Source organism: Phyllopteryx taeniolatus, chromosome 16 (assembly GCF_024500385.1).
Source record: "Phyllopteryx taeniolatus isolate TA_2022b chromosome 16, UOR_Ptae_1.2, whole genome shotgun sequence".
NCBI lineage: Eukaryota > Metazoa > Chordata > Actinopteri > Syngnathiformes > Syngnathidae > Phyllopteryx > Phyllopteryx taeniolatus.
This window is the reverse complement of record NC_084517.1, coordinates 13,659,644-13,676,023: the sequence shown is the minus strand read 5'-3', so window position 1 is coordinate 13,676,023 and position 16,380 is coordinate 13,659,644. Positions and strand designations below refer to the sequence as shown.

Below are 16,380 nucleotides of genomic sequence, written 5' to 3'. Positions count from 1 at the left end.
AGAACAACTGTACAAGGTTTTTCTATCAGACTACAATAAATGATTTTAAAACTACATTTTGAGAATTGTGTAGCTTACCAAACATGCCAACAATACCACCATTTCATTTGACCATGACAATCTGTGTATTATTATTATTCATTTTCAATTTGCTATTGAATAACAAAATTTGAAAATACAGATTTGAGGTTGATATTCTCCTACTTGAACTGGGGCTTTGTCAAAGTGGAAAGACTTCTGAACAATTCCAAATAGCAGGGTGGCCTGAGGGGGGCTGTGCACGAGAGATGTCTTCACAACTTGAAAGATTTGTAGCATACTTGCAATGAATAGTGGGCACATATTGCCAAATCAAGATGTGATCTGCTGATGAACTCCTACACAAAAAGACTGAATGTGGTCATTCATGTCAAAGGTGCTTCAACAAAGTTTTTGTTTAGTGTGCGTATGCCTACATCTACCTAGCTTTTTGAAAATATTTTACATATCAGCATTTATCTCTCTTTACAACACAAAAAAATTATGGTAATTTAATTCCCATATCCACGTTAACGGCCACTTAATGTACATGCATGTGAATTAGACAGACAGAGAGCGAGAATGTGTTATGAAAAGATAATGGCCTTGAGATCAGGAACTGCTCTGGAAAGCGAATTCACCTGAGTGTGTAGTTGCTTTATGCATTCCTGCGTGTGTTTTTCTCAAATTAGTCTGCTGAATCACAAGTTTGACCTACAAGGGAACCTCACAGCATCATACAAACAAGGAAGATGCACACAGCCGTATGTGTTTAGTAGCTTGCGCTATAGCAGTGAAACGCATGCAGGGAAATGGCTGGTGCATAATGAGGACACAAGCAATGGCCAGCAGTATTTCTCATGAACATATGCAAACACACAATCATACTCCTCGCACGCCATGATGAGCTATTTTACCTTCAGAGAGGTCATTGTAAACTGTGCCTCTGGTCATCACAGATGCAGCTTTTGTTTTTTTTCTTTTGCATCACAAAAACAGCTGAGTGGAACATGGGCTTTTATTAGTTGTCCCAGGTTTTTTTTTTAATTGCAGTAAAAAAAAAAAGCATAGAACGTAAACAGTCTAGAAGCAGTATATGAATTACTGCAGGAAGTGTCACATCTTTAGATTTAACACACATCAATTGGAGAAAATTAAATCCCCTAAATAGTAACTCGAAGTATATTTAAACAATTTAATTGACACTTACTGTCTTAAAATTATATTGTTTAAACTAATGTTTCATTTAATTCTTTAAATGTACAATTTTATGCTGGCTAACATCATGGAAACTCACTAAATACTAGTTCAAGAAACATCAATGACTCCTGTAACTACAGCTACAGTTTTATGTTGTCTGACATGTGTGTCCTTTAGCAGTATGCCTGTGAAGATTCTCATTCATCTAGGTCATTTCATCTCGGGCCATTGAATCGATCGCAACTATACTGTTCTGTTTGTCTTAGAAGACGTTTCGCCTCTCCTCTGAGCAGGGTTCATCAGTTCATGCAACAAGGCTTAGCGAGGACACACTGTCCAGTGTTTGTGTAGAAGACTCCACGTCATGCTCCAACTCAGAGGTATACCCCACACCACGTATAGAATCATTCTTTTGGAATGCAAAAAAGGGGGACAGCCGTTAATCCACCAGTCGTTGGGTGGGAACTTCCTCATTGCTATTCCATTCAGTTGTAAAGTGGTTGTGGAGTTACCTAACGGTCAAGGAGGCCTTGCTGAAATTATTGAGTTTCTTTGGAGTGGACGAAAGGATGGCAATAAGTGTGTTCATTAGAGTATTCCAAAGTATTCACGATATGCAGCTAATTTTATAAATATCTCACATCATGCAAGCTAATAAATGCTTTTAATGCTAAAATAACTAAAGTACGCCTGTGAATTTTGGATATATTGTTCCTGGACTAAGGTAATAATACACATTTTTAAGTTGGTTGGTTGCATTATTGGTTGAATTAATTAGCTCAAGCATATTTTTTTAAAATTATAACTTCACGTTCAAAGTAACACCCAAACCTGTGTAAACTTTTGTCGCTAGGCTGGTGGATTAAGTGTTGAGCACTTGTGGAATTTAAACCCACAGGAACGTGCACGCTGTGTGTCTGGCACATGTTGGCTGGTTTGGCCACGACAGACAGAGTGACTCCTCTGTGAACTCCCGAAAATAGTACAATTGTAGTACACATAAATGTGTACTAAAAAATGGAAGAAAACGCAGTACCTTCCTTGAACAGAAGAGCAATCAATATTATTAGAGAGGTAGATGTTTTTGTTTTTTTTCCCTTTTGATTTGTTGAGGGCAGGAGCTTCTTTATACATTAAAGTCATTATGACTTTTTGCCTGTGAGTTTGACTCACAGGGCATTGAAATAAATCTTAACTGGGATAAATGTTAAATAAGATCCATTTAATAATCTTTGCTATTCATGGCAGTACTGTATATACAGCACATTAAAGGTGACATGAGTTAATAAAATGTCACTGGATGTTTGTAATCTGTAATCCACTCTGCTTTTTCCAAGAATCCATCTGTCCACTTTGAGTGGAGTAATTCAGTTTGGAATCATACGATGTGCTCCGCAATGCATTTCAATCATGCCTGAATCTTCCATATCTCTCTAAAGTCTGAACTGTCCCCTGCGGTCAGTGACACACTGCATGTGGCCTGGAACCACATACACTCACAAGGGCAGACAGACAGAAAGGATAACGGCAGATGAAACAGAGGAAGTTGAAAATATATGACTGCCCAGGACAGCACTTCTCAAAACTGACTGGTTTCCAAGAAAATAAAATTTGCAAGCTACTTGGTACGAGCTTTCATGACGGCAACTCCAATGAGTATCAGTATGCACATGACAATTTGTAAATTTTGTAGCTCAAAGTTTGACCACAATCTGTTTCGCGGCGCTTGTCAAAACTACACCTGAGGGGAAAACAACCACTCAGAAATAGGAGGTGTAACTGACACGGGATCAATCATCTCTCGTGAACTTGTGGGCACACTCGTAGTGGCCACATCCCTGCAGCCTCACGGTGATCTTTTACCTTGGATTTCAGGAGCCTTGCTCAAACCGATTGTCCACCATTGGAAAATAAAAAATGTCAATCCTTTGTTTGGAAACAACTGGGCATAAGACTAGCAAACAGAAGTAAAGCGAAGGGACCTCAGCCAGTTGACCTCTCAATTGCCTGGCATTCGGAAGCAATGTGGAATGACTAACATTAATCCTCAACCGGTAAGTTTATCAGCTCTTTTTATTTTTTTATTTTTTACTTTTTGATTGTACACCCCCCCCCCCCCCCCCCCCACCCCCACACAAAAAAACTTAAAACCAATAACATTTAGTATTATATTAATACTCCATGACCAATAAGTCACGCTACCAACAATAGCAGGTGTGGCTAACATCAGCTTGTTCACGATGCTAATGTATGTAGTGCTAAGTATTGCTAGCACTGCTATTTTGTTGAAGCTAGATGTGCGCTCTCTGTGACTATTAATCCCAATTATGCACTTTAAAAATCACAGCTCATTAAGAATGGCCATGTTTGATAATTGCGCTCGTGCACATAAGTGAGCGGCGTAGCTTTCTGAGACTTGAGGGGGGCATTAGTCAAGTGACGCCACATTCTAATCTTGCTAGTGGTTTAATAACTCCCCTTTAAGTGTACAGGGAATAATTGATGTTGGGAGCGGAAAGATGAATTCAACATTATCAATTTTCATACAAGTACAGTAGTTCACCAGTTCAAATTAATTAGTATAAAAACAATAAAACACTCCCTTAATTTTAATGATGATGAATGATGTAATACGTGCACCTCACACATCTCATTTTTTAACCCTTATACAAGTATAAAATGACTGACAAATATGTTGAATATTTAAAACACATACGTACTGGAAAAAATTCTACCTTTTGTTTACCAGGGGCAAACATATCACAGCGAACAAGTCAACAGCTTGCTGGCGAGCTAATATACATAGCAGCCTCCATTTTAACTCAGTGCTCCTGCACAACAGCACAAACAGATGACAGACCCAAATGTATGTCCAAATCAAAGCCCAAAGTCCACACAATAGGCCACTCCATGCCGCTGGCCAAGAGGAAAGAACAGCAAGCAACAATCTATCAAAATATAACCCCAAGAGCGTGAAAAATCCCTTAATTAATCCAATACTAAAATTTCAGTCTGCTTACTGTACTGTAACTTCCATTGGATATTCTTGTTCTTCTCCAAAACCAAAGTGAAATTGTCAAATGTCCTTAAAGAGTGGCCGGCACGCTCCTAGATGTTGACCCACAATTAATTGCCAGGTGCATCATCCACTTCCAGTAGATAAAGGCCACACCTCAAATAGTGTTTTTTTTTTCTCCTCAGGAAAAAAAAAGATGGTAGCACTAGGAGTCAGTTATTAACGTACCTTTAATATGACATTTGATATTACCATGTCGTGGTAGAAATCATTACTATCATTACTGCAGCACCCACCTGCAAGATTGCATCTGTAAAGCTGATATTTGCAGTGTATTTTAAAGATAAAGTGCTGCAGCATAATCATAAGATGCAGAACTTTTCAAAATATACCTGAAAATATTTACAGATTGGAATAAAAGAAATATCTAATATCAGAAGTGGAGGATGTAGAAAGGAACTTGTGCAACAAATGTCCTAATTGTGGGAGAAATATAAGTTATTTTAGCATTTGGACATGAAACTATTTGTGTGGATTTAGTCCATTTGGGTAAAATACAATCAAGTAGTGTGTAGTTAAAGGATAAGAACGAAAGCAAGGAACAGTTGACCATCAGTGAGAGACTGAGGCTGTTATACAATCTACTATACAGGATATTCCTGATACATAAACTGGGGTGTTTTTTTTACTCAACTGCAGAGGGGAGAGGCAGCATTCAGAGGAGACCTTTATTTGAATGTGAATCATGTATGTCGTGTATGCCGTTACTTCTCTTTTTGCCTACCAAACACAGGCAGCCTTGAGTCTACTTAATGCATTTAAGATTTAGCTGATTCTGCTAGGATTCTTTTTTTTTTTTTTTTTTTTTTTTTAAAGCAGACATTCAATTTCTGAAGGCTGTGTCACACATTAAAATGCAAACAGATGCTTCAGCAGGACACGCTGACACATCCTCACTAAACAGTGCCAAGACACTCGCTTGCACACACACACACACACACACATACGCACACAGAATAGATAACTGACGCTATCTGCTTATTAAAGTGCACATGCATAGCTGAAATATTTATAAACTGATTTTAGCACTCTGATCTAAAGAGTGAAGGATTAATAGAGAGGGGGAAATGGAGAATGACTGGACAAGACAAGCGTGTGTGTGTGTGTGAGAGAGCATTCACGAATGAGTGAAAAATGCAGCGTGATAACAATGAATAGGGCTAGAGTGAGAAATGATTGTGCAGCACAGATGCCATATGAATCTAGGCCAGTAGAGAAAAAAAACAAGGCATTATTCCAAAATCCACTTTGTACGCAAGTGTGTGCATCTGTGAGTGCATTTGTGTGTGTGCAAAAAAAAAACACGAATGTTTTCATCAGCGTCTAGCTTTGCAGTAGGATGAAGTCTTTCCATATACTCCTTCTTTGCCCTTTCATCCTTATCAAGCTTTTACAATTACAGTGCTGAATGCACAACACCCACCCACCTTTCTGCACGTTCTGATGTTCGCGCCTTCTCACTTATTCACAGTCACATTTTGTCTGCGCGTTGAAGCATTTGTCTGTTAATTGGGTTTGGTGCTGGGTAGTTGGCTGGGCAGGTTTTTTCGGGTTGTTGGCACAAAGGATAGATGGTGGCAGATGGTCATTCCTAAACACACTTACGGTTCACACACGCATCCTGTAAACTGTGACAAATCAGAGCCACTGTATGATTCCTTCAAATTTATAAACAGTAATATGATGTTTTTTTATGATGTGATTCTAGCCATCTCTAAAGATGTTTTCTCAATTGAACCTAAAAAAATGAGTGTCAAAATAACATAAGAAAGCCATTCTACATTAGTACACTAACACAGTGCTCTGAACTCACAGCCTGAAAATAAGATGTTGGAAAAAAGTTGAATATTGTATGAGTCGGGCCTCTTCCTCAGGAGATCATCACATCTGAAAAGCTAAATGCTTGCCTTCGCAAAAGATAAAAATAGGTGAAAATATGGTTTCTCGTCTGTAGCATCTCAGAAACCACTCATTACACTGTTTATTGAGGAAACACCCTAAGATTACTGATATATAAAAATGTTTATTTTGGATCAGGACCATAATGCAATTGACAGAACAAAGTATGCACAAGAGAGGTAGTAAAGATGTAACGGCACTGTCATAAAATAAGTTTTATTCTATATTTTCGACAAGAATTTAATAGAGAATCTGACCAAAGCACTCCCAAAAAAAAAAAATGGGGGTTATGTATATCCATGAAAAATCTATATTGTGCCATAATTCTAATGTGGTTAGAGCACATACAGTGGACTGTCTATAGTCAGTACCTTCAATGCGTTAAATATATATATATATATATATATATATATATATATATAAACATTTTCCCATAATATCTGTTCCACCCATGGTCTAACTTACGCCGCCATAAAATCTTTCTTAACTGGACATCCTCAAATCCGAACATTATTAATTGTCATACAAGTCTCTGTATCGTACAAATAATGGATACTTTGAAGGACGGAGGATTACTGAATGCAGGTTGACCTCATGGATCGTCGTTTTTAGCATGAATGGTTCTTTACAGTCCCAGGAAAGTAAACTGCGTCTTCTAAATTTGATCATGCAGAAGAGTGTTGTTAACAACTGTGCCAAATTTAAATGATTAAGAAAATCACCAAGTATTTTCACGCGAAATGGTGAAAAATCAAGCAGTTTTCGTCACTCTCGAACGTTGTGGGCGTGTCCTCTGAATGCGCTGAAACCACATCCGGATTAATTATAAACTGTCAATCAAATTGTTGCAACTTCATCTGGCATCTTTTTTTCATGCCTACACATAACTACATATTGGAGCCGTGAAAAAATATCCTCTTAAAGCCGCCATAGGCTGGAATATATCTCACCGGGTCGTCACAGGGGTTTCCACACCACAACAGAGCGGCCACACCTGCAATGATTTATTTATGTTTTATTTTTTATTTTTTTTACTCCCTCCCTACTCTTCTTCCTTCCTAACCATGTTGTGCGACAACGAGGCGCTCTAAAGCAGCCACATCAGCGCGAAGCCATGCTGGCTTTTAAGTTTGGCTTTTTTTTCTTTGTTTCTCCCCTTCTTTTCCCATTCTCGCGCTTCCGCATTTCTCATCGTGATGTGCGTGCACTCACGGCTGAAACCAAGGTGCTCTAAACCGGCCACCCCAGTGGAATATCTGAAGGGAAGTTGGATTTTTCAGGTGTAACCATAGATAGCTAGGTAAGTGCATGTTGCAATTGTGCCAGATAACCGCTGATGCGAACAAATGCGCTAAAGTTCTAGTTGGGGAGGGATAACTCATGCTGGACATCCAACTACATCACCGGGCGCAGTTTTAGCACGCCCCAAACAGTAGGAAACCATAAATGGTGAAAAAAAAGTTTAACACCATATCTCCACAGCTGAGTCTTGGCACTTCAAATATGTGAAATGTATTTAGAAACGAATATCTGAATTCCCTTTACAGCGTCATTGAGGTAAATTTAAGTTCTTCAAATGTTTGAAATTTGATTTAAAAACACCTGGAAGGCAGGAATGCTTGCAGACACTGTATGTATCTACTTCTGTGTAAAAGATAGCGTGGCTGTCTATGCACCGACACACACTCATTCACACACTATATCACCTGCATACAAACTGTTTCTGTGAGTCGCCAAAGGAGAGCCAACAGCTTCCATCAAGCAGACACAGATAAGCACCCCCTCCCCACTCTGATAACAGCTTGTCACCATCCAACATGTTTCCTCAACGTCGTGTCATGATGCAGCACTTTGTCACTATCCTTGCACATAGAACTGCTGTGTTGTTACTATCAACACGCACGAGAAGAAATCATCAGGTGTTTGTGTGGAACAGACATGATAAATATTGTCATTATGTAAAATATTGCCAACAGGGTCTCTCCACATGTACGTGACAGTGAAAAGCTCTTTAATAGGTGGATGTCTATGCTAGCAGCTGGTGTAAATAAAGCAAATTGACCACTTATTAAGTCAGAGCTCTCAAACCGGATTTAGACAGCATCTGTTGAGCCTCGGGATCTCAAAATCAGCATGGAAAGACTTTTTACACTAGATTTTACAGATTTACCTTCACTTGATGTTCTATTATAAAAAAAATTGAAAAGTTACCTATTCCCTTAGCCCATACAGGTTGAACCATCTGAGATAGTGGGTGGTTGAGTGTGTGTCTGTACAGTATATACAATATGGTGATAGCATTGATAGGTGAGGGAGAAAGTCTAAATCCGTTTTTTAAAGCAGCCGCCATTCAAGGGGTTCCAGTTACGTAGGTCATGTAAATGGGCCGCATCTATATAACACCTCAAACATCCTTTGAGTCACCCATTCACATAATGATGCCATATGGTGCCGTGGGAGAAATGTTAACGACATTCACCTCTTCCTCGATGATATTTCAACACAACTACAGGGGAACTGGGAATTGAACTTGTTGTCTTTCAAATATGTGACAGCTGCTCAACTGAGCCAAACTTTGTGTGTTCCTCACCATCTTTGTTTTATCCTGCATTACTGCTTTTGGCTAGCATCTCTGCATGACTTTCACACAAAGACTGCAGCGATCACAGCAAATAGGCGCACTGAGAAAGAGAGTTTGCGAGGGTTGATGATGGGTTTTCTCTTGTCCCTGCGTTTAAAGCCTGCAGCAAAGCAAATAAAACAGCACGCCATGCACTCATGACAAGTTGTTGCTGTCTTCGATGCTAAAACCTCATCAACGAATCATTGTCAGCCACGTCTCTCCGTCTTTGGCCTGAGGGAGATCTCCCACAAGCTACTGGCATCCAGGGAGTAACTCGACTTGTGAAGCATAACCGTGGTATTGATTGCACTGCAACAGCTGGTAGGCTGAAAGTGAACACAGTGTGCTAGGGCCAAGGATGACATGTGGAGGAGTGAGTAAGTGTGAACGTTTCCCAAGGGTTATCCCTCTTAGGATCTTTGCATAATCCCTCCTGTTGGATACACAAATCAATACGGAGGTTGTGCCTTGGAATGTGGAGCTAGGGGAGGTTTGCCAAGCGACCCTGTTGAATACAAGATTAGAAAGAACTGAAAATATGGTGTAACATAACATTAGATAATACACATCAAGCCCAGCAATTTAATGCATTTTTTAAAAAAATAAACTGAACAGAGGTAGGTCATGTTCTCTTGACAAAGCTTGAAGTTAGCTGACTTAAAGGCCCAGTTAGGATTTTATATTATGATAATTATCAAAACACATCCCTGTTCAAATGTCAGGTTTTTGTGATATGAAAAAATTAGACCAAGATAAATCATTTCAAAGTTTTTTCCACAAATAATGTCTTCACAAGCATACCTTTTGAAATTATTGAACCACAACAAAATGCATGTGGGAAAATGTGTTTTGGTCCTATGAAACCGTAGTTAAACTGTTTGGTAATAATTCCAAAAGATATTTGTTTGTCTTTATGTTTAGATTAGGACACGTTGTCAATCGTTGCCAACTGTGGACCTATGAAGCCCTTTGAGACTCTTTTGTGATTAAGGGCTATGCAAATAAACTTGACTTGACTTGAACACAGCCACATCCCAGTAATAAGAGGGTGTGCACACTAGTGCAACCACATTATTTCAGTTGTTTATTTTTGCTTCACCTTTCGAAAAGATAATGATTGAGTTGTACAGGTTATATGTCCCATTAATAGTGGGAAAGAAGTTTTGAAATTATTTATCAGTCTCATTTTTTTTTATCTACCAGATAGCTATATTTATTTTTTTTAATCACAAAAACATGGCATTTGAAAAGGGGTGTGTAGACTTTTTAAAGCCACTGTATGATTTGTTTGAACATTTTTTCTCCCTATAGAAATTAGTAACAATAGAATTAATTTGTTCCAGCAGGTAATTGCGTGGCTTTTCTTTACCTGACTAATCACATGTACTGTAGTAGCACTAATGACCCGCCAAATTTACTCCATAATTCAATTGACCTGAGGCGTCTACCTGAATTAATTCAGTCACCAAAGCCCAAAGTGTGTTGACCTCTCTGAGTGTCGAGGTCAGGATGCTTTAACAGCACTAATAGCTCTGGCTGTTAACCCTTCTTAACTGGAAAGGAACTCAATCAAGTGAAGATATCCACTGCGGTTTACCAAATAGAGGAGGGCCGTATTTGTTTGTTCATCCATTAATCAACAGTAATTTAAACACAAATGACGTCTACATAGTCAAGAAACTCAACCCAAATGAAATATTGGATGACATAAGACGATTGGAGTTGACCCAAACTGATGTCATATATTGGTATTATCTAATTTGCACTAAAGATGTAACCCACTTCTTCACTGTGTCACCAGCAGTGTTGCTTTTGGACAATTCAGCTAACTGGACGATCAATGATCCAAACAATAAATTTTTCCACTGTGCTTTGATCCATGGCGGTGGTAATAAGTGCTGCTCAGCCTTCTCCCCATTTGGTATCAGCCTACGTAAAGAAAGATACATCTTTTTCTTATTTCTATGTGGCTCAGCGAACACCCGCCTCCCTTTGTCTTGGATTCCGCACTCACCTCGTGTGTTTTTTGTTTTTGTTTTTTTCCGCTGCACAATATCCATCAGATCGAGAGCACCCCCGACTGACAGTGCAATGGATTCCCTGAATTATGACTAACGTAGTTCAATACAGTTCTGATGAACTCGAGATTACAGAGAAACAAGGCAGTGGGTTTGCAAGGTAGGTGGTCATTATTCAGGTCTCCTGGGCCTGCCTCTTTTACTGATTTCCTCTCCCCCCTTCTCCACGGACTACACCACTGATCTGAGATTGCAATTGGTCGGAGACTGCTCATCATTCCTCCAAGAGCAACATCGGGAATCATTTATATCAGGAGGAGGGAAGGTTCCTTTCCGCAGATAAACACAATGGGACAAATAAATGCAGAGCTTTGGAGGGAGAGTGAAGCAATGCGGGAATGAAGTAACTCTGAGGAATGATGTGGGGGCAGGGCAGCTTCACTTACATTCCCCATGTAGCTCCTTAATTCAAGTGGGTGTGGTCAGTGATTGATCGCAGCGTGGATAGGAAAGGTCTTAGGAGGGGATTTCACTATTGACTGCAGTGAGAGCAAATTTATAGCACTCTATAAAACTCCATACCTGCAGAGTCATATTCTACTGAGACTCACGTACAAATTATTGCCTACTGATCGGTGCAAATGTCCTATTGACAAATGCTTATTTTGTTTGATGCAACCAACAATACGTCCTCCTTTACAAAACTTTTAAAAACTATCACTTCCCTTTATGTAAATTTTGAATCCCAAGAGGTAGCATTTTAATTATTCATATATTTGCATTGCAAACTATTAATAACAAGAGGATTTTATCTCTACTTAAGGAGCAATTGACAACGCCCAAGAGCTATTAAGAGGAGCGTTGATATTACAACCCCAATTCCAATAAAAACAAAATACAATGATTTGCAGATCTTGTTCAACATATATTTAATTGAATAGACTACAAAGACACAATATTTAATGTTCAAACTGATACACTTTATTGTTTTTAGCAAATAATCATTAACTTAGAATTTTATGGCTGCAACACGTTCCAAAAAAGCTGGGACAGGGTCATGTTTACCACTGTGTTACATCATCCTTTCTTTTAACAACATTCAATAAACGTTTGGGAACTGAGGACACTAATTGTTGAAGCTTTGTAGGTGGAATTCTTTCCCATTCTTGCTTGATGTACAGCTTCAGCTGTTCAACAGTCCGGGGTCGTATTTTACTCTTCATAATGCGCCACACATTTTCAATGGGAGACAGGTCTGGACTGCAGGCAGGCCAGTCTAGTACCCGTACTCTTTTACTACGAAGCCACGCTGTTGTAACATTTCCAGAATGTGGTTTGGCATTGTCTTGCTGAAATAAGCAGGGCCGTCCATGAAAAAGACATTGCTTGGATGGCAGCATATGTCTCTCCAAAACCTGTATGTACCTTTCAGCATTAATGGTGCCTTCAGAGATGTGTAAGTTACCATGCCATTGGCACTAACACAGCCCCATACCATCACAGATGCTGGCTTTTGAACTTTGCGTTCATAACAGTCCGGATTGTTCTTTTTCTCTTTGGCCCAGACGACACGACTTCCACAATTTCCAAAAACAATTTGAAATGTGGATTTGTCGGACCACGGAACACTTCCACGTTGCATCAGTCCATCTTAGATGAGCTCGAGCCCAGAGAAGCCAGCGGCATTCCTGAGTGTTGTTGATAAATGGGTTTTGCTTTGCATAGTAGAGTTTCAAGTTGCACTTACGGATGTAGCGCCGAACTGTATTTACTGACATTGGTTTTCTAAAGTGTTCCTTAGCCCATGCGGTGATATCCTTTACACATTGATGTCGGTTTTTGATGCACTGCCGCCTGAGGGATCGAAGGTCACGGGCATTCAATGTCGATTTTCGGCCTTGCCGCTTACATGCAGTGATTTCTCCAGATTCTCTCAACCTTTTGATGATATTATGGACCGTAGATGATGAAATCCCTAAATTCTTTGCAATTGTAAATTGAGGAACATTGTCCTTAAACTGTTTGACTATTTTCTCACGTACTTGTTCACAAAGAGGTGAACCTCGCCCCATCTTTGCTTGTGAGGGACTGAACAATTCAGGGAAGCTCCTTTTATACCAATCATGGCACCCATTGTTCCCAATTAGTCTGTTCACCTGTGGAATGTTCCAAACAGGTGTTTGATGAGCATTCCTCAACTTTCTCAGTCTTTTTTGCCACCTGTCCCAGCTATTTTGGAACGTGTTGCAGCCATAAACTTCTAAGTTAATGATTATTTGCTAAAAACAATAAAGTTTGTCAGTTTGAACATTAAATATCTTGTCTTTGTAGTGTATTCAATTAAATATAGGTTGAACATGATTTGCAAATCATTGTATTCTGTTTTTATTTATGTTTAACACAATGTCCCAACTTCATTGGAATTGGGGTTGTATATTGTTTCCATTTGAGTTTATTTGACTGAAACACTGCATGGACAAAGATAAATATACACTCACTGGACACCCAATCTTTTCATATCACAATTGAGCGCTACATATGTTACGAAAAAAAGTTACAAAGATAATAATTCTCCAGTTTGAGTGACACTGTCAGAAAGTTATTCATTTAATTACAATAATCTTAATAATGTGGTTGTAGACTGCACTGTCTGCTATTGAGCAGTTTGTAATGTTTTTACCACATTAGAGCAAAGTATTAGAAACAACTCAGTAGGTTGCTGTTGCTCTAACCCACTACACAACCACAAAATTAAACATATACATCCATCTGTTTCAGAGTCCTCATTAAGGTCACATGTGAGCTGAACCCTATCCCACTTGAAAAAGGTGGACTAAAACACGGACTGGTCACCAGTGAATCACAGGACCCATATTAGACAGACAACCAAAGGGAACTAAACTCACACATGCCTGCAAATAAGTCAGGCAAGTGTCGTAATACTACAACATCAGTGATGACTGCTACTATCAAAACTTCAGCATTTTAAAACCTTTATTGGGTGTTATTTATTTATTTAGTAATTTTACCATGTGTTTTGCACTTTTTAGCAACATGGATGCGCATAACTACTGTATTGTCATTGGATTGTAGTGTACAGTATGTTCTGTGTTGTGGCTGCAGCAAGGAGCACATCTTGAATCTTTGAAATATGCATCATTATTTGTATATCTCATCAGACTGTGTCAGTCTGAGTGCAGTAGATAATGGAAGGTCCATCTACATTCTTCAGACTTCAGCATGTTGAACTATAAATACATGATATTGTGTCCCTCCCCAACTCCCAAATGTCTAATGTGATCATAAAGTGTTTGCTCTAATCTGATCAAACATGCATGTGCATAATCAAGCATGCAATCCCCCCAACATGAGGGAGGGGAGGGTTTGTGTTGTCACAGCCCACCAATGTGCTGGCTCAGCACTGTGCGCTATCCGTGGTTCTGAACTTACCCACTGTGCTCCATTCACATAGTCAATGCATCTACAGTATATACATGTCATTATGGTACAATTAAAACAATCTACGGATAAGATCATTTAACTCTGACTTATTGCTGGACCTGAGATTTTCTTGCTTGCCTGCCAGTGCCCATCCAAAACGTGTAGGCGGTATGTGTGTGCTCCGGATACTGTTGCTGCCAGTGGCGGGAATCTCTTGCTATCTGTCTCTGTTTTTTTCCCCTCTCACTCTTAATCACTCACTCACTCACATACACACAATCACGCACAGACGAAAGGGTGCTCAAAGCAGCTGAAACCCAAGCTCCCGTATGTGTGTGTGTGTGTGTGCGCGCACGCACCTGTGAGTGTGCTTGCGCGCATCCACAACCACAAGTCAACATAGCTATTGAGCTGGGCCATTAACCCTAAAACACAGACACACACACACGCACGCACACACACACACACACACACACACACACACACACACACACACATACACATATTCACTCACTGCCAGTTTTATCCCCTGCGTGATTCCTCCCACGACTCTAAATCCCTCTCGCACATCTGTCCATGGCGCAGCCCATCCAATCTTTCTTTCGCTGCAAGCCACCCCCCCCTTTACAAGACCCCAACCCCCCGCCCACCCTATCAAATCCCAGCCCACCGCACCTCCTGCCAGACTCATTCCTTTCCACACTTTAAATCAATGCCCGTTTTGACCATGCATTTTGAGTCCACACACTCCTTGTGGTGCACAGCAACAACTATAGCAAAAAGAAGGAGGAACAATCCCACATGGGTCAGTCACCAACACTGTTCCAATGCTTAAACGTTGAACCCACTCTGCTGTAAGTCAGGTAGAAAAACAACCAAATACTGCGGGAAGACAGCTCAAACCAGCAGAGAGAGAAGTCTCAAGTGCAAGTGCATGATCTCTCTCACAATATTCATTGTTGAAAGGCTTTGTATCGTTAAAAAAAACAAAAAACACTGGGTCTTAATATTAAGAGAGAATAGATTTGAGTTCAGTACCTTTATTTGTTTCCTCTCCAAACTGTGCGTCCATTTGGGGGAGATTATTCTCTTTTTCTCATCCACCGTAACGTCGCAGGCTCAGCAGTAGCAGCAGCACGGTGGGAGAGGATAACTGAGAGAGTGAGTGAGAGAGAGCGAGAGAGAGAGAGAGAGAGAAGGATGGAGGGAGGGGGAAGAGAGTGAGAGACCATTGCATATGGCAGTGTAGTTGAATTGCGTTGGACGTCTGCCTCGCTTTCTTATGCCATATATACAGCAAAATGTCCTCTAGTATTATTTTAATATGAAAAGTTGTACTCATTAGGTATTCCCGCACAATCTAATAAGCTTCAGTATAAGATCGGTAGCAATAATTATTTCATTAAATAGATAATAATGCCAGTTTTTGATATGGTTGAAAAGATATACGGTAGTGTAGTGTAATATATTGCTCCATTATACAGAGATCTGTGTCACTAAATAATAGTAATAATAACCCAAATATTCCTCTCAGGATGATGCAGTGATGTTTTACACAACTTTAAAATACAGCCTCAATAATGTTATTATTTAAACTGTAATGCATAAAAAAATATATATTATCTATTTTTTTAAAGAATCGAACACAGAATTAAACCCAGACTGAAAATAATAAAGGACAAGTATGAGTCAAAGAAAAAGTTCAGGATTCTAAAAAGGAGAAAAACACATCTGTGGACAATTTAGAGTATTCATTGTACCTAACGTGGGTTTTGGGAAATTGGGAAAAAGCTAGAATACCCACAGAAATCTCACACAAACATGGGGAGAACATGCAAACACCACAGACACAATTATGTATAATTATGTAAGTAGTACTGTTCATTGTCGTAAATTTTCCACCCTGTATTATTTCTGTGAGGCTCGAATATGCCTTACTTTCTTAGTATAAACTGTAATGTATCTCTTAGTTGTTTTGTGCCAAAGATCCCCTTCCAGTTTTAAAGTGTAATGTATTCTTAAATGTAGTACAAATGGACAGAGATAAATCAGCCAAGAGATAGCCAAAAGTTAAATAGGCCAAGCACAACACTAGAAGCATAAAC

General features: G+C 39.4%; 1 protein-coding gene across 1 annotated transcript in view; it reads right to left on the bottom strand.

Moving 5' to 3' along the window:
- Positions 1-15,431, bottom strand: part of LOC133466270 (protein phosphatase 1 regulatory subunit 29) — an 81,793-nt gene extending 66,362 nt beyond the window's left edge. The window contains exon 1 of the mRNA XM_061749808.1: positions 15,314-15,431. The gene's annotated coding sequence lies outside the window, so the exon portion shown is untranslated. The remainder of the gene's footprint in view (positions 1-15,313) is intronic.
- Between the last annotated feature and the right edge of the window lie 949 nt (positions 15,432-16,380).